Genomic DNA, 26799 nt, shown 5'->3' with positions numbered 1-26799 from the left:
GTGAAAGCAAAGTTTTAACTTCAGTGTTGTCGCAGAGGCGAGTGTGAGAAATATTCATATTTTGTTTATGTGAATTTGAGAAGTCAGTGTCGGGATGGTCCTTCTGAGCTTGGCTTGTGTTTGAGAGAGTGCATTTAGCAGTAAGGTGAAGCAATGGTGGGGCTCCTCACCCAACCTCTCACCTTTTGAATTCCCTCCCTTTCCCCAAAGCATAAGGTTACCGATAAGGTCAGCTGTGGCTCAGTGGGCTGCACTCTCACCTCCTGAGTCAGACGGTTGTGGGTTCAAGTCCTGCGCCAGAGACTTGAGCACAAAAATGTAGGCAGACGCTCCTAGTGCAGTACTGAGGGTGTGCTGCACTGATGGAGGTGCCGCCTTGGCTGAGATGTTAATTGGCATCCACTCTGTGGGGTGGACGTAAAAGATTACACAGCCGCTATTTCAAAGAAGAGTAGGGGAGTGCTCCTCAGTGTCCTGAGGCCAATACTTATCCTGCAATCAGCTTCATCAAACCAGATTATCTGGTCATTATCATGTTGCTATTTGTGACAGCTTGCTGTGCGCAAGATGGCTGCCATGTTTCCAACACTGGCTAAACTTCAAAAATAATCCATTTGCTCTAAAGCTCATTGGGACGTCCTGAGGTTGTGAAAGGTGCTCTAGAAATGCAAATCTGTCTGTCCTTTGGGTGCTATATGGACCCAACATTGCACGTTTATATATTTTAATATCCACTGTTGCACTGTGTTACATGACTCATTTACACCTTTCCTTTTAAAGGCTTGATTTACGGCTGGAACCCTGTTCTGGCACAAACTAGAAGGGAGCGCCGAGTTGATAACCACAGCTTTCTGATGCACTAGTCTCTATGGCTGCCAGCGCTCGACTTCGGGTCAGACGCTGTCCCCACCAATATTTGAACTAACAAATTAACCGCAAATACACGTAAGTAGATGTGATGGAGCAAATTGTTGAGTTTTACAATCACATGAGGGACGGGCAAAGGACCAAGATCTTTATTTGCAGTGCCCTCATTGGTGTCCCTGTATCAGACAAGCCGCTCTCTTGTTCTTCTGATTTTTAAACCAGTTTTACATGTGTTAAGATCGCCCCCGTGTAGGGTGAGAACTTCAGTGCCCACCATTTTGTAATGTTTCAGTTGGCCACCGAGCTGTGCGCACAAGAAAGATCCCAGGTTAATCTGTGTTAGCTGGGGTGGGGGAAGGGGCCTTGCAATTGGCACCTGTGTTAAGGAGCGGAAAGTTGTGTAATGGATTGCTCCAACTACAAATACATGAATTGGGCAGCTTTGACCCGATGGTCTTACTGAACTGTATTTTCTTTGGTCTGGTTTTTTTTTAAAAACGTCTCCTTCTTCCCAAAGCCATTGATGCCTCACAGTCCCATCTGTGCACAATTTGAGTACTTTATTTCAGGTAAAGGTGCAACCTGGGTACTGTGTGGCTGAGCAAATTTACCCAGTGAATCGCTGAGCTGTGTGGATAAGGAGGACCCCAGGTTAGCTGGGTGTGGTGATTGAAGCAGTCTGAGGGAAGAGGAAAGTTGTCCACATTTCTGTTCCTAATTGTTATCTCTCTAACTCCTCCTCCTCCTACCTGGACATGTGCCTGCACTGGTGTTGGGTAAGGACTGGATGGGGAAGTTGGCTGTGACATCACCTGCAGTTGAATAGCCTTATGACACTTCTTCAAAACATGCACATGAAGCACAGCCACTTTGCACTAAGGGAGGGGCAATTGGTGTGGAACCCAGCAAGAGCAAGCATGTTCAGAAGAGGAATTCTCTTGCTGGTGGGAGGATGAGATGACGATGTCTAACTGGAGCGTCACTGGGGCAGGAGAGAGCTAGGAATAAAATCCTGTTGCAGTCAGTTCAGAAAATCAATGGATTTTTAATCATATAGTTCTGCTGTAAACCTAACCTGGTGTCTTAAAAAATCATGGTTGACCCTGTAGTAGCGCTTCTTTATAAAATGTAGGATGACTAGTGGAAATTAAGAAGCCTCGCTTATTGAATAGATTAGATGATTATCATAAGCTGTGACTCTTGGCTTGTATAGTTTTTAAATTGTCTAGCCTTTCTTTTGAAACGTGTGTTTACCCTGTTCTACCGCCATGTTTGGGATTTTATAGTTATGTTTTAAAATCAAGTCAGTTCAAAACAAGGTTAAAACGAAAGGCCACAGGCATTGAAAAAATATGTTAAAGCCATACAAGCCAGTTTGGGGATGTGGCAACTCGCAGTCCATTTCATTCTGATATGTTTCCATAATAGCTGCTGTCTCATCCCTAGCCCATTAGCCAGGATAACCAGGGATATGGAACCTTTTGCCATCATGCTTCAGGTGGCCAGACAAATAATCATGTTCAGTGTCAGGGCAATTCTGTACAAGTGGGCAGGGCTTGTGATGCCTGCCTAAAACGCATTCCTGAGAGAGCGAGCGGTAGTCAGTTGGGTTGACCGCTGGCCAATCTTGTAAATGGAAAGGTGTTGAGGCCCCTGTTGTTGCTCTCTTTCCTGAGGCCAGATTACCAGGGGGAAAGGGGGAAGGCCCCAGGCAGGCAAGAGGCTGAGGGTTGTAGGCCTGTGGCCAGCAGCTGGTCAACTTTTGCAGCAAGGAGTGATCTGAACCAAAAACAAGTCGGCCAGCTTGCGAGTGTGCTCTGCATCAGCTTTAATATTTTTCTCTGGTGTCTCTGTCCTTGGGCATGGCGGAGGCTGCTTAGAATCAGTTGGATGGATGGAATGACAAATGAGTGGGTAAATTAAGAGCAGAATTTCAGGGGTCAAAAGATGTTGCTAAGTACTGTTAGAGAGAGATAGGACATGGAAACAAGGACCTGAAAGCCTTGTCCTGGCAACAGTTGAAGGAGAACTTGAGGGTAAAGACGAGAGAGAAGAAAAATCGAATGGGTGGATAACATTTGAGGCATGGACTGAGGGAGGCTCAAAGAAAGCCAGAGAAAAACAAGACGATGCAACAGCCCCACTAAGATTATGGTGACAATGAATGAACAACCTGACCTTGATTCTGTTTCTCAGTCCAACTTGGAAAGGATTGGAGAAGTATGCAACAGAGCATGTGTGAGGGGCCCAGTATCCAGTTTGATTGCAAGAGGTCATGCTGTTTAAGCCCCTGGGTTACACTATCATATAGTTAGGTTTGGGGCAGCAGTGGCAGTACTGCTTATGGAGTGACTGGCTCTATTGTATCTAAGGCAGACCCTTAACTTTATATAGAGATATATTGAAACAAAAACCTTGCTAATGTTTCATTAACCGCACAAACAAAATCATCACTGTTGAATAATCTATGCAGTTGATTTCCAATGTTATAAATCATTGGTGCTTGGTAATAGTGTATATATGAGGAGTATTTGGCCCAGAAAATCAGTACGAGTTAGTTTTGCAGTGAGCTTTTTAGTTGGCCTCTTTTTTTATTGCGAGGGTGCGATTCCAACCTTGTGTCCTCAGCAGCTGAGATTAGAACTAACCTGAAACTTGAGCAACTGGGAAGTTTAATAGCCTTTTTTGTATTTGCTAATGTGATGTGGACGCCACTGGCTAGGCCAGCATTTATTGCTCATTCCTAATTGCCATTGAGATTGAACCGCTGCAGTCTGCGTGGTGTAGGTACACCTACAGTGCTGTTAGGAAGGGAATTCTAGGATTTTGACCCAGTGAGAGTGAAGGGATGGTGATATATTTCCAAGTCAGGATAGTGAGAGACTTGGGTGGGAACTGGAAGGTGGTGGCGTTCCCATGGTTATTGCTACTGCAATCTTTCATTAGATGACTTTTTGAAGTCCTTGTTTTTTTTAAGTGCTATCAGCAGAATTATAGTGCCTTAACTGCAATATTTTCTTCTCTTGAGGTTTCAAAAGATAAGAGTTTCATTTTATACAGAAGTTTTCAAGAGCCTGTGAAGCACTTTGGAAGTGTCGTCACTGTTGTAATGTAGGAAACGCAGCAACCAATTTGTACACAGCAAGCTTCCACAAACAGCAATGTGATAATGACTAAATAAACTGGTTTTGTGATGTTGAATATAGGCCAAACTTTGAAAGACCGTGAAGGATTTGTTGAACTTGTGGCTTTGTAAGAAAAACTGGCAGCTTTTATGATGTTTTTTTTGTGGAGCCTGATGAGATGTTTGACGACTTGTCATCTTTCTGTGTTTATTTGAGCACTTTCTACTTTTATACCCATCCTTTATTACCAAAGGGAGATCCACAGGGCTTTCAGGCTGGTGTCGGTGCTCCTTGTGACTGGCTGACAAGTCTCCACGAATCTCCAGCACACTCGGTCTTTCTTACCTGATGTGCTTAGGATCTTAAACCCAGTGAGTTAGCAGGGTTATCTTCATTCTGTTGCCAGACACTAGGACGTTATTTTTCTCTTGACCTCTGGAAAAAATATTTTTATTTTGCTTTCTCCCCCTCACCTCTCCACCCCTTTCCTCTCTTTTCCCACATTGTGGAGTATCCCCATCTGACTGAACACACGGTCACTGACTTACAGCTATGCTGGTGTTTCCCAATCGACTACACACATTTGAGCAACACTTGCTGGAATTCTTGCTTCTCTGTTTGAGTGTGTCTGTTTCTCACACCATATCTTCTGTGCTTTCTACCTCTACCATGAGAATGTCCAGATTTCCTAAAGAAGGCCTGGGTTCTTTAGTGACAGACAGTGGCCCCATATGAGCTTCAGCAGAGGTATGGCATCTAACTGAATTTTTTTTTTGCACTGGAATGCTATAGTCCTGTTTTTCAAGAACTCTTATTTCAATGCTCTGACATGACGGTGCTCATACAGTAATTTATGCCCTGGTCCAGCGACTGGGTTAGACATGTTTTCGAGGCACATTTTCCATTGCTCAGATAAGTGAGGTTGTCCAGTTTGCCAAATGGGTTTTGTGGTGTTTTTCAACCATTAGATGTTCATATTTTTCATTAGCTTCAATATTACAGCAAGCTCTACTTGACTTCGGAAGGTGAATGCGCTGTAAATATCACACCTATAGATAAAGAATCCACCCTCGTCACAATTAAAAAATGTCCTGTGTTTCGTAACCTTTGAGCAGCCCAGGCCACACAGTATCTAGACACTGCTTCGCACCTGAGTTGAGTCTTTCTCCAAGTGTATGGTTTGATTGTGGCCAGACTTCCATGTCTGAAGCCACCGTTCTGAGGGGTTAAAATCGGGTCTGCCAAGTGCTTTGGCCAACTGCTTGGCTTTTTGGACTGGAAAGGGGAACACCAATCAAACCACCTTTTCCATTGACATTCTGAAATCACTAGAGGTGCCTCCTCGGCTTTTTTTCCCTTGTTCTTTCTGTCTGGGTTGGAATTTTAATGTTGTTGAGTGCCGCTCACACGCTGTCTCTGAGTCAATGACAGTACCTAAGGCAGACCGAGGTGCACCCTAAGTACCTTCAGCTCATCCATCTTGTTCAGGTGGTCATTTTTCGTGCCAAGGGCCATGTTACTGTAAACTGTAAGCTGACACGGTGACTGGAGATTAAATACCTAAGGTAATCATACCACCTGATTGAACGGTTGAATCTGCCTGAAACAGAGCATTTAGTATGGTATGATTATTGCCTTTGCAGTTGACAGATATGGAAATGCAGTGTGCTTGTTGTCTGGTATAAACGGCTGCTTGCAGTAAGCACATAGGATCAAGAGGAGGCCAATTAAACCGTCAACTATTCTGCCATTCAACGATCATAGCTGATCTGCAATCCAATTCCATATACCCTCCTTTGCTCCATACCCCTTAATGCAAAAATAGCAATCTGAGATTTTAAATTAACTGTTAATCTAGCATCAGTTGTTACTTGTGGAAGAGAGTTCCCAAGTTTCTACCATCCTTTGTGTGTAGAAGTCTTCCCTAATTTCACTCCTAAAATGTCTGGCTGTAATTTTTAACACTGTCCTGAGTCTTAGACTCCCAAACCAATGGTTTGCAGAGCAACTGTCTCTTCCTGTTAATTTGTTAAATTTCAATCAACACGCCCTTAACCTTCTAAATTCCAGGGAATACAACCCTAGTTTGTGTAATCCCTCCTCATAATTTAACCCTTGGATTCCAGGTATCATTCTGGATAAATATATGTTCCACTCTGTCCAAGATCAATATATTCTTCCTCGGGTACAGTGGCCTAAACAGCTCAGCAGTACTTCAGGTCGGTCTAACCAGAGTTTTATATTGCTGTACCCTGACTTCTGCCCCCTTGTATTCTAATCGTCTAGCTATAAAGGCCAGCAGCCCATTAACCTTTCTGATTATTTTCTGTATCTGTTCATGATATTTTAATCGTTGTATCTGGTTCCCCACAGATAATAACAAATGGTGGGAGCAGTATTTGCTCCTTTTTGCTGTTTGTGTACAGCTTCATAAGCAGTGCTTTTCTATTGATGACCTGGAGAAACTAAAATCCTAAGGCAACCACTAATGCAAATCATCAATTGGGCAATATAATATTTTGCCAATGCCTCTTCTGCCTTGAGTCATTTTATTAATAGATTAATGTGGGGCAGTAGATTTTCTATGCCAAGTGGTCAAGTGTTGTGAACAAATTTTGTTTGCCAAATCCATGGAAAACTTAAATTAATCTAATAGTATTCTTCAGTAAGCAGTTTACTCTGATGGATTAATTTAGACTCTGGCTCCACTAATTCAGTATGGAAGAGAGTAAAGAAAGATCCAGATTATAATTCAGAGGGAATGTAGTTGTCAAAGGGCCTCATAATGGTCATTGATACTTGCTTCTCACCCCCCCCATGTCACTATTCCTCTCATCTTTTCTCTGAATTTATGCTCTTCAAAATGGCGGAGATAGTGTTAAGGCTCAGAATGGTTTCCGTTTCATATCTGTGTCAAATAACTTTGATCAGATGCAGCACAGGTTATGTGGAGAATAAAGTTTGCTGTATTTCAGGCAAACTTCAGAGGTTCAGCTGCACCAATGTGACATATTTTACACTGTTACAATTTGGCCTTGATGATTTCCTAATTTCTGCAAAGTACTACCCATGACTGGGTCGTTGTCTCCACGCTGGGGTAATATTAGGCATGGGTTGTATAGATCAGGGCTGACAGTTACCTTACTTAACAGTAATATTGTCTCCTGTTGAACAGAAATGTCATACATTAAATGCTCAGGCTAAAACTAACCCTGTTTATTTACAAATGAATAACATATGTGAGCAAAGATGTAGGTGACTGCTAAGGAGCAGAATAAAGATATTTTCTAGACCCAGATGGAGCTTTAGGTTTTTTCAAGTAAACATTCCATCAAAACTTATTCCAGATTTTTAGATCCTCGGGATTGAAGCAGCTTTTGGAATCAGCCGTCTCTTGCTGAACAGAATGCTCTCTCCACATGTATCTTTGGAGCAGAGGTATTATATAGTATTCTAATAACAATTGATGGTGTCTACCCTGAAGTCATGAACACAAAGATTGAGTTTTAATTCCTAGTGTGATTACTCATTCTGCTCCAAACAGAGGCTCTCTTGAGAACAAATGTGCATTTCTTGAAATGTAGGCAGACATGGCAGACAGTTGGTGCATGGCATGGCCCCACACACTGCAGTGAGCTGAAGATCACTTAATCTACTTGTGGTATTGGCCTAGTAGTAAATGTTGAACTGGACATAAGGAACGTTCCCTAACCCTTTTGAATAATGCTTTGGGATTTTTCATATGCATATGAAGATGGAGATGGGGCCTTGGACAAGTCATTCACCCAAAAGAAGGTGGAGGGTTTAAGGCCTATTCCAGAGACTTGACCAGATTATCTGTAATGTTCTCCCACAATCAGTTTCAGCAGGGTGGGGTGAGGGAGATGAAAATGTTTTCTAAAATGGAGCGTCTTGGCTGTTGCAGTATTGCTTTATATTTAGTGATTTCTTTTGGTGACGTTTGAGCTGATGAATGACTCATAGGCAATAGATAGGTGTGAATACTAGACTGTACATGCAGTATGTGCATCATCCCCATGAGATACAAATCCTGGCTGAAGACTCTAGCTCTCTGCAGCATTGGCCAACTATACAATAATAGCGCCTCACATAATTGAGTATTCTGATCCCTTGCGTACGTCACTAAGCTGTTGGAATCAGCATCAAGTGTGTTACTTCAGTTATTCTGTGCCTGGTGGCTCCTTCTGGTTAATATTCTATAACTGTGTCATTCTCCAGTGCTGATAGTGTTCCAGGAGGGTAGCTTTTTGAAAATTTTTTCCCCTTGAACTGTACAAGACCTTAGCAAAAGGGAAGAGTGCAAAGCCGTGCTAAAAGTTTAACCAGAAAAAAAGACACTGTTCCTCCCAAACCTGTTGATTTTTTTTCCTGAGAGAAGGAAGTGGGATCATTACCAGAGGGCTGTGTGCCACACTAAAACATGCATTGTGGATACAGTGCTGTCTGGCATTTTGTTCTGTCAGGTTCAATTTTTTTCTTCAAGTGCAGCTCCTTGAATTGTTTCAAATATTTGCACTTCTGATTGGCCTCTCTAAACTCCAACTCATGGAAAGCTCTGCTGCCTCTCGGCCTAACTCACACCAAGTCCTGTTCAGCCATGTGCCAGCTGATCTGCATTGGCTCTGGCCTGGCAAAGCTTTTTTTTTAAGTTCTCGCCCTTGTATCTAATTTCCTTCATAGCCTCCTCCCCTGTCTGTGTCTCTGTACACCCCCTGCAACCCTAACATCTGCCAGGATCTCTGTGCACCTAAAACTTATGTCCCTGAGTTGCTTTGCCTCTCCATTGGTGGCCATGTTTTCATCTGCCTAGGCCCTCTACTCCAGAATCCCCTCCCTAAACTTCTCCACCTCCCTCTCCTTTTAAGCTACTCTTTAAAATCTACCCGTTTAACTAAACTTTTAGGTAGCTGTCCTTAGGTGGCTCGATGTAAGATTTTGTCAGATACCATTCCTATGAAGCACCTTGGAACCATTTTTATACCCTTTCAGAGGAAGTGGGTGTTGCTCATCCCTAATTGCCCTTGAGATGGTGGTGGTGAGCTGCCTTCTTGAACCGATGCAGTCTGTGTGGTGTAGGGACACCCACAGCGCTGTTAGGGAGGGAGTTCCAAGATTTTGACCCAGTGACGTTGAAGGAATCGTGATACAGTTCCAAGTCAGATTGATGTGTGACTTGGAGAGGAACTTGCAGGTGATAGTATTCCCTTGCATCTGTTGCCCTTGTCCTTCTACATGGTAGAGGTCACATGTTTGGAAGGTACTGTTGAAGGAGCCTTGGTGAGTTGCTGCATTGCATCTTGTAGATGGTACACATTGCTGCCACTGTGTTTTTGGTGAAAGGAGTGAATGTTGAAGGTGGTGGATGGGAAGCCAGTCAAGTGGGCTGCTTTGTCAAGTGGGCTGCTTTGTCCTGGATGGTGTCAAGCTTCTGGTGTTGTTGGAGCTGCACTCATCCAGGCAAGTGGGGAGTATTCCATCACACCCCTGACTTGTGCCTTGTCAATGGTGGACAGGCTTTGGGGAGTCCGGAGGTGAGTTACATGCCACAGAGTTCCCAGTCTCCAACCTGCACTTGTAGCCACAGTATTTTTATGGCTGGCCCAGTTCCATTTCTGGTCACTGGCAATAGGATGTTAGTGGGGGACTCTGGTGATAGTGTCATTGAATGTCAAAGAGGGAATGGTTGGATTCTCTTTTTGGAGATGGTCATTGCCTGGCACTTTTGTGGCGTGAATGTTACTAGCCACTTATCAGCTCAAGCCTGAATGTTGTCCTGGTCTTGATGGATATGGACATGAACTGATTCAGTATCTGAGGAGTTGCGAATGGTGCTGAACAATGTGCAATCAGCAGCAAACATCCCCACTTCTGACCTTATGATGGAAGGAAGGTCATTGATGAAGCAGCAGAAGGTGGTTGGGCCTAGGACCCTACCCTGAGGAACTCCTGCAGTGATGTCCCTGGACTGAGATGATTGACCTTTAACAACCTCAACAATCTTCATTTATGCTAGGTATGACTCCAACTAGCAGAGAGTTTTGCTCCTGATGCCCATTGACTCCAGTTTTGCCAGGGCTCCTTGATGCCACACTCGGTCAAATGCAGCCTTGATGTCAAGGGGAGTCACTCTCTGGAGTTCAGCTCTTTTGTCCATGTTTGAACTAAGGCTGTAATGAAGTCGGGAGCTGAGTGGCAATGAGTAGGTTATTCCTGCCAAAGTGCTGCTTGACAGCACTGTCAACGACCCTTTCCATCACTTGGCTGATGATTGAGAGTAGACTGATATGACGGGTAATTGGCTGGGTTGGATTTGTCCTGTTGTTTGTGGATAGGATGTACCTGGGCAGTTTTCCACATTGCTGGTGTTTTAGCTGTACTGGAACAGCTTGGCTAAGGGCACAGCTAGTTATGGAGCACAAATCTTCAGTACTATTGCCAGAATTGTCAGGGCCCATAGCCTTTGCAGTATCCAGTGCCTTCAGTTGTTTCTTGATATCACGTGGAGTGAATTGAATTGACTGAAGGCTGACATCTGTGATGCTGCGGACCTCCAGAGGAGGCTGTGATGGATCATCCACTCAGCACTTCTGGCTGAAGATGGTTGCAGATGCTTCAGCCTTATCTTTTGCATTGATGTGCTGGGCACCCCCATCATTGAGGATGGGCATATTTGTGGAGTCTCTTCCTTAGGTTGGTTGTTTAATTGTCCCCCCACTATTCACGACTGGATGTGGCAGGACTTCAAAGCTTAGGTCTGATCCGTTTGTTGTGGGATTGCTTAGCCCTTTCTATCAGATGCAGCTTTCACTGTTTGGCATGCAAGTAGTCTTGTATTATAGCTTCACCAGGTTGATGCCTCATTTTTAGGTATGCATGGCGCAACTCCTGACATGCCCTCCTGCACTCTAAGATTCTTAGCATATCCCCCACTCTGCCAATGGTTCAATGAAGACTATAAGGTAGTAAGCTATTTGGAAGCTATTTAGAAGTAAGCTATTTGGCCCATCGAGTCTGCTGGGCCATTCAGTGAGATCATGACTGATCTGATAATTCTCAACTCCACTTTCCTGCCTTTTCCCCATAACCCTTGATCCCCTTACTGATTAAAAATTTGTCTACCTCAACCTTGAATATACTTAGGGGGCTTGACAGGGTGGATGCCGAGAGGCTGTTTCTCCTTGTGGGAGAGCGTAGGACCAGAGGGCATAATCTCAGAGTAAAGGGTCGCCCATTTAAGACAGAGATGAGGAGGAATTTCTCCTCTGAGGGTGGTGAATATGTGGAATTCTTTACCGCAGAGAGCTTTAGAGGCTGGGTTGTTAAGTATATTCAAGGTTGAGGTCGACAGATTTTTAATCGGAATGAGGATCAAGGGTTATGGGGAAAAGGCAGGAAAGTGGAGTTGAGGATTATCAGATCAGTCATGATCTCACTGAATGGTGAAGCAGACTCGATGGGCCAAATGGCTTTCTTCTGCTCCTACGTCTTATGGTCTTCATTGAACCAGGGTTGATCCCTGGCAGAGTGGGGGATATGCTGGGCCACGAGGTTACAGATTGTGGTTGTGTATAGTTCTGCTGCTGATGATGGCCCACCATGCTTTATCGTTGCCCAGTCTTGAGTTGTTAGGTCTGTTCAAATCTATCCCACCTAGCATGGTGGTAGTGCCACACAACACACTGGAGAGTGTCCTGAATGTGAAGGTTGGACTTCGTTTCCTCACGGACTGTGCAGCGATCCCTCCTACTGATGCTGTCACGGACAGATGCACCTGCAAAAGGCTAGAAGAAAAGTTCAAGTAGGCTTTTCCTTGGCTCCCTCACCGCCACCTGCAGACCCAGTCTAGCAGCCTTTTGGACTTGGTCAGTAGTGGTGCTGCCGAGCCACTCTGGGTGATGGATATTGAAGTCCCCCACCCAGATTCTCTGCCTTGCCACCCTCAGTGCTTGTTCCAAGTGGTGTTCAACATGGAGTACTGATTCATTAGCTGAGGGGGGCGGTGTTGGTTTTTTATTCATTCATGGGATGTGGGCATTGCTGGCTAAGCCAGCATTTATTGCCTATCCCTAATTGCCCTTGAGAAGGTGGTGATGAGCTGCTGTCTTGAACTGCCTCATTCCATGTGGTGTAGCTACACCCACAGTGATGTTAGTTCCAGGATTTTGACTCAGCGACAGTGAAGAAACGATGATATATTTCCAAGTCAGGATGGTGAGTGGCTTGGAGGGGAACTTCCAGGTGGTGGCATTCCCATGTGTCTGCTGCCCTTGTATTCTAAATGGTAGCAGTTGTGGATTTGGAAGGTGCTGTCTAAGGAGGCTTGTTGAATTCCCTCAGTGCCTTTTGTAGATGGTACACACTGCTGCCACTGTGCGTCGGTGATGGAGGGTGTGGATGTTCATGAATGGGGTGCCAATCAAGTGGATAAGATGATAATTATGAAGTCTCCTTGCCCATGTTTGACTTGATGTCATGTGACCTCATGCGGCCTAGATTCGATGTTGAGGACTCCCAGGGTAACTCCCTCCTGACTCCGCTACCATCTCTGGTGGGTCTGCCCTGTCATTGGGGCAGGACGTACCCAGGGATGGTGATAGTGGTGTCTGGGACATTAAGATATGATTCCGTGAGCATGGCTATGTCGAATTGTTGCTTGACTCGTCCGAGAGACAGTTCTTGCAATTTTAACACAAACCCCCAGATGTTAGTAAGGAGGACTTTGCATGGTTGGCAGGCCTGAGTTTGCTGTGGTCATTTCTGGTGTCTGTGTTCATATTGGGTGATCGCCTAGTTTCTTTTTGTAGACTTTGTAATGGTTTGATACAACTGAGTCACTTGCTAGGTCATTTCATAGGGTATTTAAGAGTCAACCACATTTATGTGGGTCTGGAGTCACATGTAGGCCAGACCAGGTGAGGACAACAGATTTCCTTCCCTAAAGGACGTTAGTGAACCAGATTGGTTTTTGCAACAATCGACAATGGTTTCATGGTCACTATTACTGAGACTAGCCTTTTAATTCCAGATTTGTTAACTGAATATAAAGTCCACCAGCTGCTGTGGTGGAATTCGAGCCCATGTCCCCAGAGCATTAGCCTGGGCTTCTGGATTACTAGTCCAGCGACATTACCACTATGCCACCATCTCCCTTTTATGTTAACTATGAGTTACATTATACGGTTCTGTGTGTACTTTGATTTTTAATACCTTATCTTAATGGCGATACTTCATGTGTGATGCTAGGCAATGGGTGTTACATGCTGTTTTACCATGATAGGATGGTACCAAATACTGTCCTCATTTGATAACCCTTACTTGTGCACGTGCCAACAGAGTGCAGCGGAACTTTGCTGAACTTTTTTCTTCCCTTCTAGTTTAGGGCACTGAGGCCGTTGGTAGCATCCCAGCTGTACTCCCTTGCTCGGATCTACTGAAGTCAGTGTTCACGCATGCAACCAGTTGCATTGCCACACAGCATTTCCAAACTGAGCCATTTGCACTATGGGCAGGTGGTGGGGGTGGAGGGAGATTTGTTTTTTTGACTGTCCCCATTTTTCCCATGGTACAGATCCATAAGTGTTGGCAGCCGATCACACCCCCACCAGCGGCCGTTCCTTGGGAGTAAATGCAGACGGCAAATGTCACTTGATTATTTGACTATGGAGGCACCACAGTTAAGCCCAGTTGCATATGCGTGCTGGAATTCTGGTCCAGGAGTATAGCGATCGGTTAATGTAGGGCAGGTTGGGGAGTGAAAATCTAAGAAGTTCCTGGCCAAGAGAGCTCAGGCAACCAGGAACTGGATCAACTCATCAAATTAATCAGGGGAGGATTCTGACCACGCACGAGCTGTTGTGAAAAGCTATTGAGAGAACAATGGATGCCTGGAAGTGACGGCATTGCAGTTAATTTTATCAAGAGATTCTGTGGCAGCATGGGTGTTGAGCAGGGTGTTCAAGCAGGCCGTAACTTGCAATCCCTGTGTTTAGTTGTTACAAGGTTGTAATCACTTGAGCGCCTGTTATTTTACAGTATATATTGGGAAGTTGAGGATGGACAGCCATTGTGGCAAGGATACATTGCCATGGGCTGAGAGCTGATAATTTCACTTCAAGATTGATGGGCGTAAAGCAATGCAGACGGGTTCATCAGGAAATTACATGGCCTATGTATATTTTTAACTTTGGGGAATGGCTGTCGTGGTTGGTACTTGGCCAGCAGTGAAACAGAATGATCTCCAGCAGAGTCTTGTTTCAGACAGCTGGCAGCAAGTTCGTTTTCTTGCTCCCCTGTCCTCCTCACCAGTCAGCTCCTCGCTGGGTTATAATTGCACAAGAGTCAATCGCATTCCATTATCCTGCCCGAGTGACAGCTCACCATGGTTGAATGTCAGTAGGCTATTCAGCTGTTGGACCATCACACCTCAGCCAGAACCTATTGTTGCTTACAATTGGTACGTTTAGATGGTTAGTTATCAACAGTGGCCTCAGTTTTGCATTTGGCCCGTTACATTTGTATTTCCGAAAGAGCGATCCATTCACTTTTCAACTTTATTTTCAGAAGTTTAGTTTTTTTAAAAAGTATATTTTGCGTTTGCTTCCACCACTTTCAGTTGGGGTAGTCAATCTGTTACATATTTTTAAAAAACTCAACTCTTTGAGCATAAATTTTGCCGCCTGGTTACCAAATCAATGCACCATGAGGAATAGGTTATCCCTGTTTTACTTATTTAAAACTGCTCACCATTTTGAGCACCTAATCCTGAATCCCTGAATCTTTTTGCTCTCATAAAGAGACCGCCAGCTTCTCAGCTCATCATGGTAACTATAGCCTCACATTTCGGGTATTATCCTAGTAAAATTCTCCTGGATGTTGTGAATTGTCTTGATACTGCCTAAAGTAAAGCAATCAAAACAGGTCATAGTATTCTAACTAATGATTTCTATAGGCTTTGTATTATCTGTTAGCTTTTGTGCTCAGTGAACTTATTTATAAAACAGGCTGTTATCACTTGTTCTCCCACTTTAGAAGATATAACTTCAAAGTATCTGTGCCCTCTAATCTTTTGAAGTTTTACTGTTGAGTTGTGTTCCCTATTCTTGTCTGCCTTCTGACTTGCCTTTTCAACACTGTTTATAATTATGTTCTCCTTGGATTTTTCCCCCCTCGTTTCTCCATGTTACATTTAAATGGACACAGCCATTTTACTGTTGTTAGCACTTTTGCCTCTGAGTTAGAAGGCTATGGATTCAAGTCCAGGACTTTAAAACAATCTGGGCTGACACTGGTGGGAGTCCTGCTCTGTCAGAGGTGCCATCTTTTGGATTAGACATTAAACCGAGGCCCTATCTGCCCCCTCGGGTGGATGTGAAAAAAAAAACCCATGGCGTTATTTTGAAGATGAGTATGGGAGGTAATCCTGGAGTCCTGCTTTATATTTATTCCTTAATCCACATAAGAAAAAAAAAACAAATGATCTGGTTGTTATCACCTTGCTGTCTGCTGTTTGGGGGAACTTACTGTGTGCAAATTGCTTGCTGCGTTTCCTACATGAGAACAGTGAAAAGTGCTTCATTGGTTATAAAGTGCCTTGAGAAATCTGATGGTCGTGAAAGGTGCTATCAAAATGCGAGACTTTCATTCATTCTTTACATCTGCTAACATAAAGTTTCTTAATATCCTGTTGCTAATTCTCTTTTTCTCTTTTCTCCCAACTAGCGGTGCTGAGACCAATTGTAGTGTCCCTTCTGCCATCCTAGGCGACCGTGTAACCAGCTGAGCTACTGGGCGAAACTGTGAGTACAAATTTTATGTTGTCCATCTTGAAAGGAGAGAGCTAATTGATATTTTCCTGTTCAACACTTTGTTCCTGAAGGGTCTCTTCAGCTGAAGATTTGTCTGAAAATAAACCTTAAAAATTTAGTTTAAACATTTGGAGCACAGCCCCTTCTCCTTCCAGCATGGTGCCAAGTTTCTTGCTATGGTCCTTCTCCAATCTCGTGACACAATTGCTTTGCAGTTTTAATCTCCTCCCCTTCCCTCTGCTCAAATTATTTATAGAAGTGCAAGGCGTTGACTCACTGATCAAATTGTGGGGATGCCCAAGGTTAGCATGGTGGGAGCTGCTATAGTGGTGTCCTTCAGAGCTGCAGTAATTCTCCTTGAAAGCTTCAGCCAGTTGTTACAATGAAGCTTTAGGCAACGTGTTTGTCCGGAGGTAGCGGCAAGGCTTCTCCCATTTGGGGAAGGGTGCAGCTCTATTCTTCACACCAACTGTATATTAAAAATATTGACCAGTAGAAGGAAGTATGTAAAACGCTTTATTTTGGCATGGTTGTGTGGTAAGATTCCAAAGATTCATCACTTTTGCATTTTTTGTGTTAGAACTAGCAGAGCAGCTTGGAGAAACATGAACAAGAGGACACGCATTCTAACTTAAATTGGTAAACGGGGAATGCAGAGAAATTTTGTCGTGCAGCATATCATGGGGAAATGTGGCAGGGACAGTCTCATTGGGCCGCATTTCTCCCTAAGAGTCATGTAAGATTGAAATATGGACAGCCACTTGGCAGAACAAAAGGTGGAAAGCACCCATTAAAATATAGTTCAAGGGAAACTGGTGTAAAAAAAAACGCAATTCAAATCAATATTGCTTGTGCGATTCCTTTATAAATTCCTATAGGTGCGTACAGCATTGTGTGAAGGGTGTGATGCTTACGAGCGTGTGAAATTATCGGCAGACATTGTCCCTCAAGCTTCCCCCATGCTTCACAATGCTCCAGCCTATTAAGACTTGTTCTGAGTCAGTTGACTGCACCTTAACTATGTCTATCTTCATTCACTGGGCCCTGAATTTGATGCAAATGTAGTTTGTTAAAGTGAATTAGGAATACAAACTTAATCTTCACCCCCTGCTTCTGTTTCAGTGCCGGCAGGAAAGGATTTTGTTCTCAAAGCTGTTTATAACTTAATTGGTTGAATTTATTCCCTTGTGCACCATAGCACAGTCTGCAGGAGGGGATGCAGTGTGCTGATGGGAGGCGCACGAGCGATATTGAGTTGAATTGCGTTTTTTTTTACACCAGTTTCCCCTGAAACATATTTTAATGGGTGCTTTCCACCTTTTGTTCTGCCAAGTGGCTGTCCATATGTCAATCTTACATGACTCTTGGGGAGAAAGCTGCAACTCACGTTCTGTTTCGGCAAGACTCTGATGCCCACTGCCTCCTACGCAGCATTCCTCCTCCTCCTCCTCCCCCCCCCCGCCCAAAAATTAGTGCCCATGCTGAGATCAGCTGACCCAGCAGAGAGCACACTTTGAATTTGGGGCTTTCTCAGTTACACATGGGTTAAACTCCCTGAGCTGTTTCTGGGAGGAGTCTGCTGTCTAATTTTTAACTACCTCTCTGGATGGTGCCTCTGGTCAACAGGATAGCTGACAGTGGTAAGTCACGGTGCGGGTGAACTGTGGGTCCGTTTCAATGGCCAAACTTCAATCCTTTGTTTGAAAAAAAAGGAGTTGCTGATGTTTTTTGGCTCTTTTCCATACAGTCAGTAATCTGGCTGCAATAGAAAGTTGTATACATTGTACTAAGTTGGTTAGCCAGTTCTGCCTTTTGATTATGCTCTTATTAAATGAGGCAAACAATAGTCTGTGGCCGTGTGCCAGGCTGAGATAATTTTACACAGCGAACAGATTGCAGAGTATCTGTTGACGTCACCTCAAGCTCTAGTTCTTGCTATTTTAATAAGGGATTCCGGGGGCTGTCCCCAAACTTTGTGCTTCTGAATCTTCAAATGCATGCCTGCTGCCTGTGTAAAATCCTGAAGGATTACTTTTAACTCTGTTGGCTGGGGAGCTGAAGTTTTAAATTTTTTTTCAGTGTAAATTGTGATATTGGGTTGTAGCTCATACATTATCCCTCATTCCCTGCTCCTCATCTTCTCCATTCCTCAAGAGCTGTGATATATACTGCATTTCCAGTTGCATGGACTCATCCCAGACCCCTGCCGTTTTTTATTAATTTATGGGATGTGGGTGTCGCTGGCTAAGGCAGCATTAATTGCCCCTTGAGAAGGTGGTGAGCTGCCTTCTTGAACTGCTGCAGTCCACGTGGTGTAGGTACATCCACAGTGCTGTTAGGAAGGGAGATCCAGGATTTTGACCCAGTGACAGTAAAGGAACGGTGATGTGTTTCCAAGTCAGGATGGTGAGTAGCTTGGGGACTTCCAGATGCTCCCATGTGTCTGCTACCCTTGTCCTTCTAGATGGTAGCAATCGTGGGTTTGGAATGTGCTGATTAGGGAAGCTTTGTGAGTTCCTGCCGTGCACCTTGTAGATGGTACACACCGCTGCCACTGTGTTTTGGTGGTGGAGGGAGTGAATGATTGTGGATGGGGAACCAATCAAGCAGGCTGCTTTGTCCTGGATGGTGTCAAGCTTCTTGAGTGTTGGAGCTGCACTCATCCAGGCAAGTGGAGAATATTCCATCACGCTCCGAACTTGTGGCTTGTAGATGGTGGACAGGCTTTGGGGAGCCTGGAGGTGAGTTACTCACTGCAGGGTTCCTAGCCTCTGAGCTGCTCTTGTAGCCACAGTATTTATATGGCTAGTCTAGTTCAGTTTCAGGTCAGTGGTAAACCCCAGGATTTTGGTAGGGGGGATTCAGTGATGGTAATATCATTGAATGTCAAGGGATGATGGTTAGATTCTCTTGTTGGAGATGGTCGTTGTCTGGCGTGAATGTTACTTGCCACATGTCAGCCCAAGCCTGGATATTGTCCAAGCCTTGCTACATTTGGACATGGACTGCTAGTGAACCAGACAGATCTTTCCGACAAACAGTAGCTTTTATTCCAGATGTGTTTAATTAACTGAATTAAAATTCCCCAGCTTCCTTGCTGGGATTTATTTTGAATGCAACTTTTCAGATTATTAGCCCAGGATTCTGGATTATTGGATCAGTAACCTAACCACTGTGCTACTGTGCTTGGAGTTGCATAGCAGGTCTTGAGAGTGGTGTGTCGTCCTGTTGTAACCAAGGCTGAAAGCTTGGTTCATTGTGAGATAGCAGATCAAATACTGAATCTCACCACCTTCTGGCTTGTTATGTTTGTACACCAGCTATGCGTCTATTTTAAGATACTCTTATGCACCATTCAGTGTGGGTTGGTTTTGATTCCAGAATGTTTCCTTCTCTGGGCTTCTAACCATTACTGACTTGTCATCATTAGCAGTCTTTGACTGGCAGAGATGCTTATTTGCAAGTACTGTATAATCATGTCTTTCAACAGGTTCATTTTTTTTCAAGGGCTTTATCCTGCCTCTAGGTGAATTGAGTATAATTTTCCTTTTTTGAGTTTTTGACATTTATAAATCTGTGTGGGCCTTTAATGTCTGCTGTTCCACGATTTAAAATGATGAAAGTTTTTGATAGCATGGATGCAGAGAGAATATTTTCACTTGTGGGGAAGAGCATAACCAGGGGCCATCAAAATGAGAGTGTCTAATAGGAAGAAACTTCTATATCCAAGAATGGTGAGAATGTGGAACCTGCTACCACAGGGAATGGTTGAAGTGAATAGTATAGATACATTTAAGGGGAAACAGGACAAGCTTAAAAGGAGGAAGGGGAGTGGATGGTTATTGACTTTATTGGCTAGATTCCCAGTTCCCACAACCCCAGAAGTAAATGTCTAGATGGTCAGATTTCTAATTGAAGCTTTGTCCATTTTTTTCAGTGAAGTTAGCCAGAGGGCTTTGTGAACCATAAAGGGATTACGACCAGACCAATTCATCTCTTGTTAGCCACTCAGAACAACACATCTTGGGGAGTCTCCAACACCGGTTGTAGGTTGGGGACCTGACCTGTGGTCAAGGTATGTGACACTCTACTGTTTCTATTATTTTCTGGATATAGTACAGGCGAACTAATCTTAACCCTGCTTGCTCTTGGTGGTGAGGGCAGGGGGCGCTGCGGCAGCGGGGGGAACCTGCTTCGTATGGTAAATTGCATATAAGTTGACAAGACAAGCACATTTGTCTGGCCCCAAAATCATGTTTTTGCGTTTTCGGCCACAACATGCTGCACTCGCATTAGTCAGCTTCAATATTTCTTCCCACAATTGATATTTTATTTACCGGCACCGTACAATTGGGCACAAGGGGTCAAGTAAGTGATACTGACTGTGTTGCGAAGATGCACAGGAGTTTAAGACATGCCCACTGTTCGAGTCACAAGCAGACATTTCAAAATGGCGACCACCCACGCCGGCAGTTCACTTATATACTCTGCATATAAGTCGGCACCTGTTTTTGGAGGGATTTTTCGAGACTTCAGAGGTTGTCTTATCTAGAGAAAGTGATTTTCCCCAGCGCTGTGTGCTCCCCCCGCAAGCCTACGCTCTTCCCCCGCTACAGAGAAGTGTTGTGGTTTGTAGAATTAACATTGGTATGTAAGTTTTGAGAAGAGAATTGGCTGGCTTCTGCAGAAGTTAAACATTAAAGTTGGCTTCTTCAACAGTGTTGGTCTCATTTGTCAGATGCCTCCCTTTTTTTAGCATTAAGTTTTATTTATCCACAACAATTTTTGTGATGCACTTACTTTTTGTTGTAAAAATGTATTTTTGGACTGTATCCATTTCCTATTTGAGAATTCCCTAGTGCTGAGCTCCAGTTCTGTTTGCTGCTCACTTAAATTTTGAGCATTATGCTCAACTAGTCAACTTTTATTTCTGGTGGTATTTGGTGGGGAAAGAAGTAAGGAGAACTCCTCGCTTCCCTTTGGATAGTAGAACAGAATTTTTAACATCCACACAACAGACAGACAGCTCCTGGATGTTCAGCAATTGTCTGAAGTGTGGAACCTTCGACAGTGCACAGTTCCCCAGTACAGTGCTAAATTGCAGTGTGGCGAAGGATAACTTGCCTCCTGAAAGTTTAAAGAAATCCCCCCCACCCCCAAAAAAAAAACTGGTAACCTGAGCATTACTTATGCGGTGAACATGTAAGACCTTGTCTTGTGTGACTTTACAGTTTTTCATATGAGTATTAAAAGACCTTGGGTAAGGGAAGGGAATGAGAAGAGCTGATGTTTCCTGTAGATGGATATCTTCAATTTTTAAAAAATAGTATGAGTAATAAGCAATACTGCATGAAGTTAGAGAACTTGCATTAATGAAGCACCTTTCAGAAATTCCGGAGGTTCCAAAGCACTTCATAACCAACAAAATGTTACTATTGGAATGTAGGAATCCCAGCAGCCAAATTGTGCAAAGTGAGCTCCCTCAAACAGCGCGATAACTGAACAGATAATCGATGTTGGCTGAAGAGTAATTGTTGGCCAGGCCATAAGGAGCCACCCATTCCCCCCTCCACTGTTCCTGGAGATTTTTTTATGCCCACCCGAGAGGAGTCCTGGGGCTTCCAGTTCAATGTCTCTCATGAAAGGCAGCACCTCTGACAGTGTGGTCTTCTCTCAATACTGCACTGGAATGTGAGCCATGGTTGTGTGCAAGCGGGACTTGAGCCCATGACTTTCTGACTACTACCAACTGAACCAAGGCACCTGAAAAACTGGCTATTTTGAGTGGCGCCGAATGAAAGCTTTGTCAGCTTGGCATCTCATCCAAGTCAGAAGGTTGAAGTTTCAAACTCCATTCTCATAATCTAAGCTGTCACAATGTAGTACTGAAGGAGTGCTGTTATGTTGGAGTTTCCATTTTTAAAATGAGATGTTGAGTCAAGAAAGATCCCATGGCACTATCGGAAGAACAAGAAGTTGTCCCAGTGTCCTGATTGACTTCCCTGAATCACCTCAACCGAAAACAGGTTTACGGTAACCTGGCCATTCACCTCACTGCTGTTCCTGCAGTATTGCTGCTGCATGATGGCTGCAGCATTTGCTATTATAAGAGATTTCATTTTAAACGAATGCATTGTTTCTGAAGAAATTTGGCATGTCCTAAGAGAAATTATGTAAACGTAAAATATTTCCTTTTTAAAATGTGGCTTGGGCTGCAGCAAAGTAGTTTTATTCCTTGTACCTGACTCTTTCAGTATTTTGCCACTTGCTCAGTTTCTGACACATCATTTTGTGGCACTGTGTTTCTAGAAAAATTATATCTTGTATTTTTAAAGTTTTGTCTGTAGTTCACCTTTTTCCCTTTTGCCCATATTTAAAAAATAAAAAATCCTGAAATCCTTAAAGGACTCTGAATTTCATCATTTAGTTGGGTGCTGAGGATGTGCTTTAAGATGCCAGAGCTCGCTGCTTCATTAAAATAAGCTTTAAATTGCTGTGCTGCTAAGCTTCCAGACATTCTATGCCTGGTGAACCTGCTTTTTAAAAAAAAAACTTCCCTCCTAAAGTCGAGGAAAAACCCAGCAATTTCCTTTTCTGGGGGTGTCTGTTGCATGCAAGAGGTCAGCACACGAACTGACATTCCAAATGTGTGTGCATCTGGGGCTGTTCACCTAGTAGCAGGGAAGGCTATGGGGAGATTTGACAAGAGATGTTTAAAATCATGAAGAGCTTATTGAGAATAAATAAAAGAGAAACCTGTTTCTAGTGACTCATGGGTCGAAAGCCAGAGATGATTGGCAAAAGAACCAGCGGCAAATTGAGAGAAAGCATTTTCATACAGAGCGATTAGGATTTGAAATGCACTGCCTGATGGGGTGATGTAATCAAATTTGAATCTTGCTGAAAAGAGAGACATGATGTTGAAGCTTTTCATCTTGCACTCATCAGGCCAAATGCAAGAATGCCAAATTTCAAACAATCACAACAATTTATACCACAGGAGAAAGGGGTGCTGGTTGGTTGGTTGTGATTCTTTGGAATTTGGTATTTTCTTGCATTTGTCTCCTGATGAATGCAAGATGAAAAGCTTCAGCAACATGCCTTTTCAGCAATTATTAAGTTCTGTACTACCAAGCGAGTAAACAGATTTCCTTTCAAAAGGGAATTGATTAAACACTTGAAAGAGAAAAAAATGCTGAGATATGGGCAAAGCTCTGGAGAGTGAGATGAAGTGGATTGCTCTTTTAAAAAAAACTAGCACAGACTCAGTGGGCTGAATGGCTTCCTTCTGTAGTGATATGATCCCTGGGCTGGATTTTCAGCAAGGTGAGAAACTAAGGCTGTGCAACAGAAATTTTTACTTTTCAGGGGCCTGGATTTGAAGCAGTTTTAAAAATAGAGAACTTATCTGGATAACATTGCTGGCCTTAGATCTATTTCTGCTGTGAGGAATGTACTCACTAGTACTGCAGCAAATGCTGCATTTTAACCTCTGATTAGGGATGGAGCAAGGACAGCTGTGCACTGGTGCAGTAACCACACTGACATTTTTCTGAAGACTTCATCAATCAAAGGCTGATTCAGGTCACGCACTAAATCATCTTTTTAACAAAAGAAACTAGATCGCAACTGTTCCCCCATGCACTCTTCCACCATTAAAGTGGCTGGAGCCACGACAATGAGCATAGTTTCTTTTAATTTTATTTTCAATAATTAAAATTTTGAGGAGAATGAGAGGCTGCTCGTGAGCCCGCCATGATATTGTAAATAATAGTTTGCCTCTTCGCTTGACTGCACCTCTATGAATAATGAGAAGCTTGGAACTGTGGAGAGCCAAGTGTCCAAGTAAATCCTACATTAATGCCACAATGTTAACATATTTTTGTTTTAAATTGGCTTTAAAAATGGAGAACTTACCCACGTAGCACTGCAGGCCATGGCCTCTATTTTCGCTTTAGCGCGATTAGTATGCACGTGTCAAGAACAACGTTGATAAGTCATCACTGGGCATATGTCAAGGAGCACACCACTGCTGCTGTATTTGGTGATGAAGCTACCTCAACATTGTTCTGTGGAAGATTTAACATTTCATTTAGCATTCCTTGAAACTTGTGCTGTACTGTAAATGCTCTGTATAAAATACATTAAATTAATGCATCAAAATAGGTTTTTAATCTAAAATTTACAGGTTAGGCACGTAACCCTCCTTTATTGCATGCTTTCATATGGGAAAGTGGTTTCCATTCATCACATTTTCATTTAGCATGCCCTTTTTTTGTGAACACATTAGGAAGGCTAAACAAGGTTCATGCATCATTAACAGCTCATAGACAGGTACCAAAAAGCTAATGGAATGCTGGCCTTTAAGTCATCTGCAATAGAAAAGGACGGAAGTTATGCCTTGGTTGTACAAAACCTGTTTGACCCCTACAATCCATTTTAGGCACTGCACCTCTGGAAGCCTGTGTTGACCTTGGATAACACTAAAAGTAAAACTTGAAAAACCCAAATTATTAAATTGACAATTAAAAAAAAAAGTGACTTTTATAATCTTTAATGGAGTGATAAATATTTAGTGATTTCTAAGGAGGTGCTTGGGCTGTGTTGGATGTCAGTTCAGTGCAGTGTGGTTGGGATCTTGTCCATTATACCTGTATCACCAGATCACCAGCGAAGAGCAATTGAGGTCGCAAGCTCCCTTTCCTCCGTGGCAGCACTGTTGACTGTGGAGCGGAGATTCCTGAGATGGGGCAGCTCTGGGATTGGCTCCGAGGCCGCTTGACGTGCGCATGTCCAATTTTTTCCTGCCTTGGTCCATCGGGTGTCGCCTAATGAAATTGGCTGAGGCCTGATCGCTACTTCCAACAGAGCGTGCAAAACAAAGTGGAAAAGAAACATTGTTGCCTGTTCTCCAAACCCCCATCACTCTCAAGTCCCCTCTCCCCGATTCATACTCACTCCCCTCTGCTCCCACAAATCTCCTTCCTGACCATACAACAGCCCCACCCTTAGAACTCTCCACCCCTCTGAAAAATCCCCCTCAATTCCTGCAGATCTGGCCACCACCCCTGCTGTCTCAGACCCTCACCACGCTCTGAGAGCTGTAGTCCACACACACTCACACACACATACACACACACACAGTCCTCCCCACCCCTGGCTCTCATTCCGGGATCACGGCAATCATGAAGCTTCACAGTTTGGGAAGCAGCCCACTGGATTGTTTTTTGGTTCATCTAATGTTGGGGTGTACTTTCACCAGTATGTTAGTAGTTTGTTGCTGGAAGCTGTCCTGTGGAAATGGGAAGGGAGGAGAGGGCAAGCAGTGTTTGATCCAGAGGTCCAGTGGAGGTGTATAATGGTATTAGATGTTGACACCAGCAAAGGAGCGATAAGCAGTGGAAGTGAAACTCAAGGACCAAGAGTAATAGAGACCACAGATAGTAAACAGCAAATCCACTGAATTGGTGCAGGATGTGGGAGCTGGTCCACAGAATAGCTGCAGACAAGTGAGAGCACATGAAATGGGGGCCAGCAGGAAGTACATGAGGATTCAGTCTAGTAAATAGTGAAGGCAGAGTCCTGAAGGATGAGGGAGTTGGTGACAACACGAAGAGCAGGTGTATGGTATTAAAGCTGAGATCGTTCAGCTGGGGAGTGGAACCTGAGGAAATAAAAAAATCCATTCACACATCAGGCATGTACCATATAGAGAGCTCCACGTTTATTCCGTCATGGACTCTCCAGCCATCGGTAGTTGTGCTCCTCTTTAAAGAAGCCATAGCTCCTTCTTACGGGGATTAAAAAAAACCAAGCAGTGTCATAAATACTCGAGCAATATTCATTTAGCTGCTTTTTAAAAATGGGCATATGATCCCAAATCAGCAACCTTTTTTATTTTAGAATCCACTCTACAGGTTCCCTATCTCACGGGGAGGAGGAAGACCAGTGTTATTTCTTATCTCAAAGCTTGCGAATGTTGCCCTTGTGTCCTCTTGTCCTGTGCTCACAGTCCAAGTTAAATATCTTGTTTACTGTTATCACCTCCATATCTCTCCCCGTTTTCAAATTGGTGACAATGCAGCTATGTGCTGGGGTCCTACTGCCTGGTTACTGATTTTCATGAGATTTTAAACACTAGTGTGAATCATTACTTAGTTGTGGTAGAAAATGGTGTGTGGGTACATGTGTTTATGACATGTTATAAAGAAAAACAAATGATCGCTGTTGAAAATTGGAATTGGCCAGAATTTGCTGGCAGGGATTTTTGAAGAATTGCGCAAGATTTCCAAGAGTTCATGATTCATGGCAAAATTCATTTTGAGATATATTAAGCATGTTTCCGTGTCCACTCATTATTGCCGTTCCCAGTAAGATTATTGCCCCATTCTAATGAAATCATTTTGCCAGTAAACCTTTTTTGTCCATAATTGGTAAATCTTGGAAAGGTGAAAATAAACTCTGAAGGACAAGCCTTGCTGCTCAGTCTGTTTAATGTGAATTACAAAACAGCATGTTAAGTATGACCCCTAGACTCTTTAATTGCTAAAGCTGCGAGAGGTCAAGATGGTCAAGTATGACCCTTGCCCTCAGGTAAGAGTTGGCCTTTTTATATTTTATGCATATTCAAGATGGAGTTGATCAATTTACTCTCCCCTTTCTGTTTGCCCACCCCCCACCACCCCCTGAAATCCCAATGCCCAGAATACAGCAGTATGAGTTATGTATTCTTAAAACAGCATATGAGTGTTGATTTGGCGCAGTGAGGTCAAAATTGCTACATATCATAAAACCGTATGTCTGGCAACACGCATGGATGATCGGGGAGTGTCTTGGCAGGCTCAGGCTGTGGGAAAGCCAAGGACAGTTTGTCCAGTAACACGGTCATAGTGCCTGCTAGGGAAGCTCTGTGCTGTAGTTGGCCGCCTCTACTTCTACCAAGTGGCACTTGTGCATTTCTAAAGCTTTCTCTTCCCCCTTCA

At 43.6% G+C, this 26799-nt stretch overlaps 1 protein-coding gene across 10 annotated transcripts in view; it reads left to right on the top strand.

Moving 5' to 3' along the window:
* The window catches only part of LOC144674366 (GRB10-interacting GYF protein 2-like), a 91786-nt gene that overhangs the window by 3981 nt on the left and 61006 nt on the right, over positions 1-26799 (top strand). For 8 of the 10 annotated variants that reach the window (XM_078535766.1, XM_078535762.1, XM_078535760.1 and 5 more), the window contains exons 3-5: positions 781-945; positions 15732-15808; positions 19755-19892. The gene's annotated coding sequence lies outside the window, so the exon portion shown is untranslated. Of the gene's footprint in view, positions 1-780; positions 946-6169; positions 6212-15731; positions 15809-19754; positions 19893-26799 lie in introns of those variants that run through there. The other 2 variants (XM_078535764.1, XM_078535763.1) reach the window with 2 other exon arrangements.

Source organism: Cetorhinus maximus, unplaced genomic scaffold (assembly GCF_964194155.1).
Source record: "Cetorhinus maximus unplaced genomic scaffold, sCetMax3.hap1.1 HAP1_SCAFFOLD_636, whole genome shotgun sequence".
In the NCBI taxonomy this organism is placed as follows: domain Eukaryota; kingdom Metazoa; phylum Chordata; class Chondrichthyes; order Lamniformes; family Cetorhinidae; genus Cetorhinus; species Cetorhinus maximus.
This window is presented reverse-complemented; position numbering and strand designations above follow the sequence as displayed.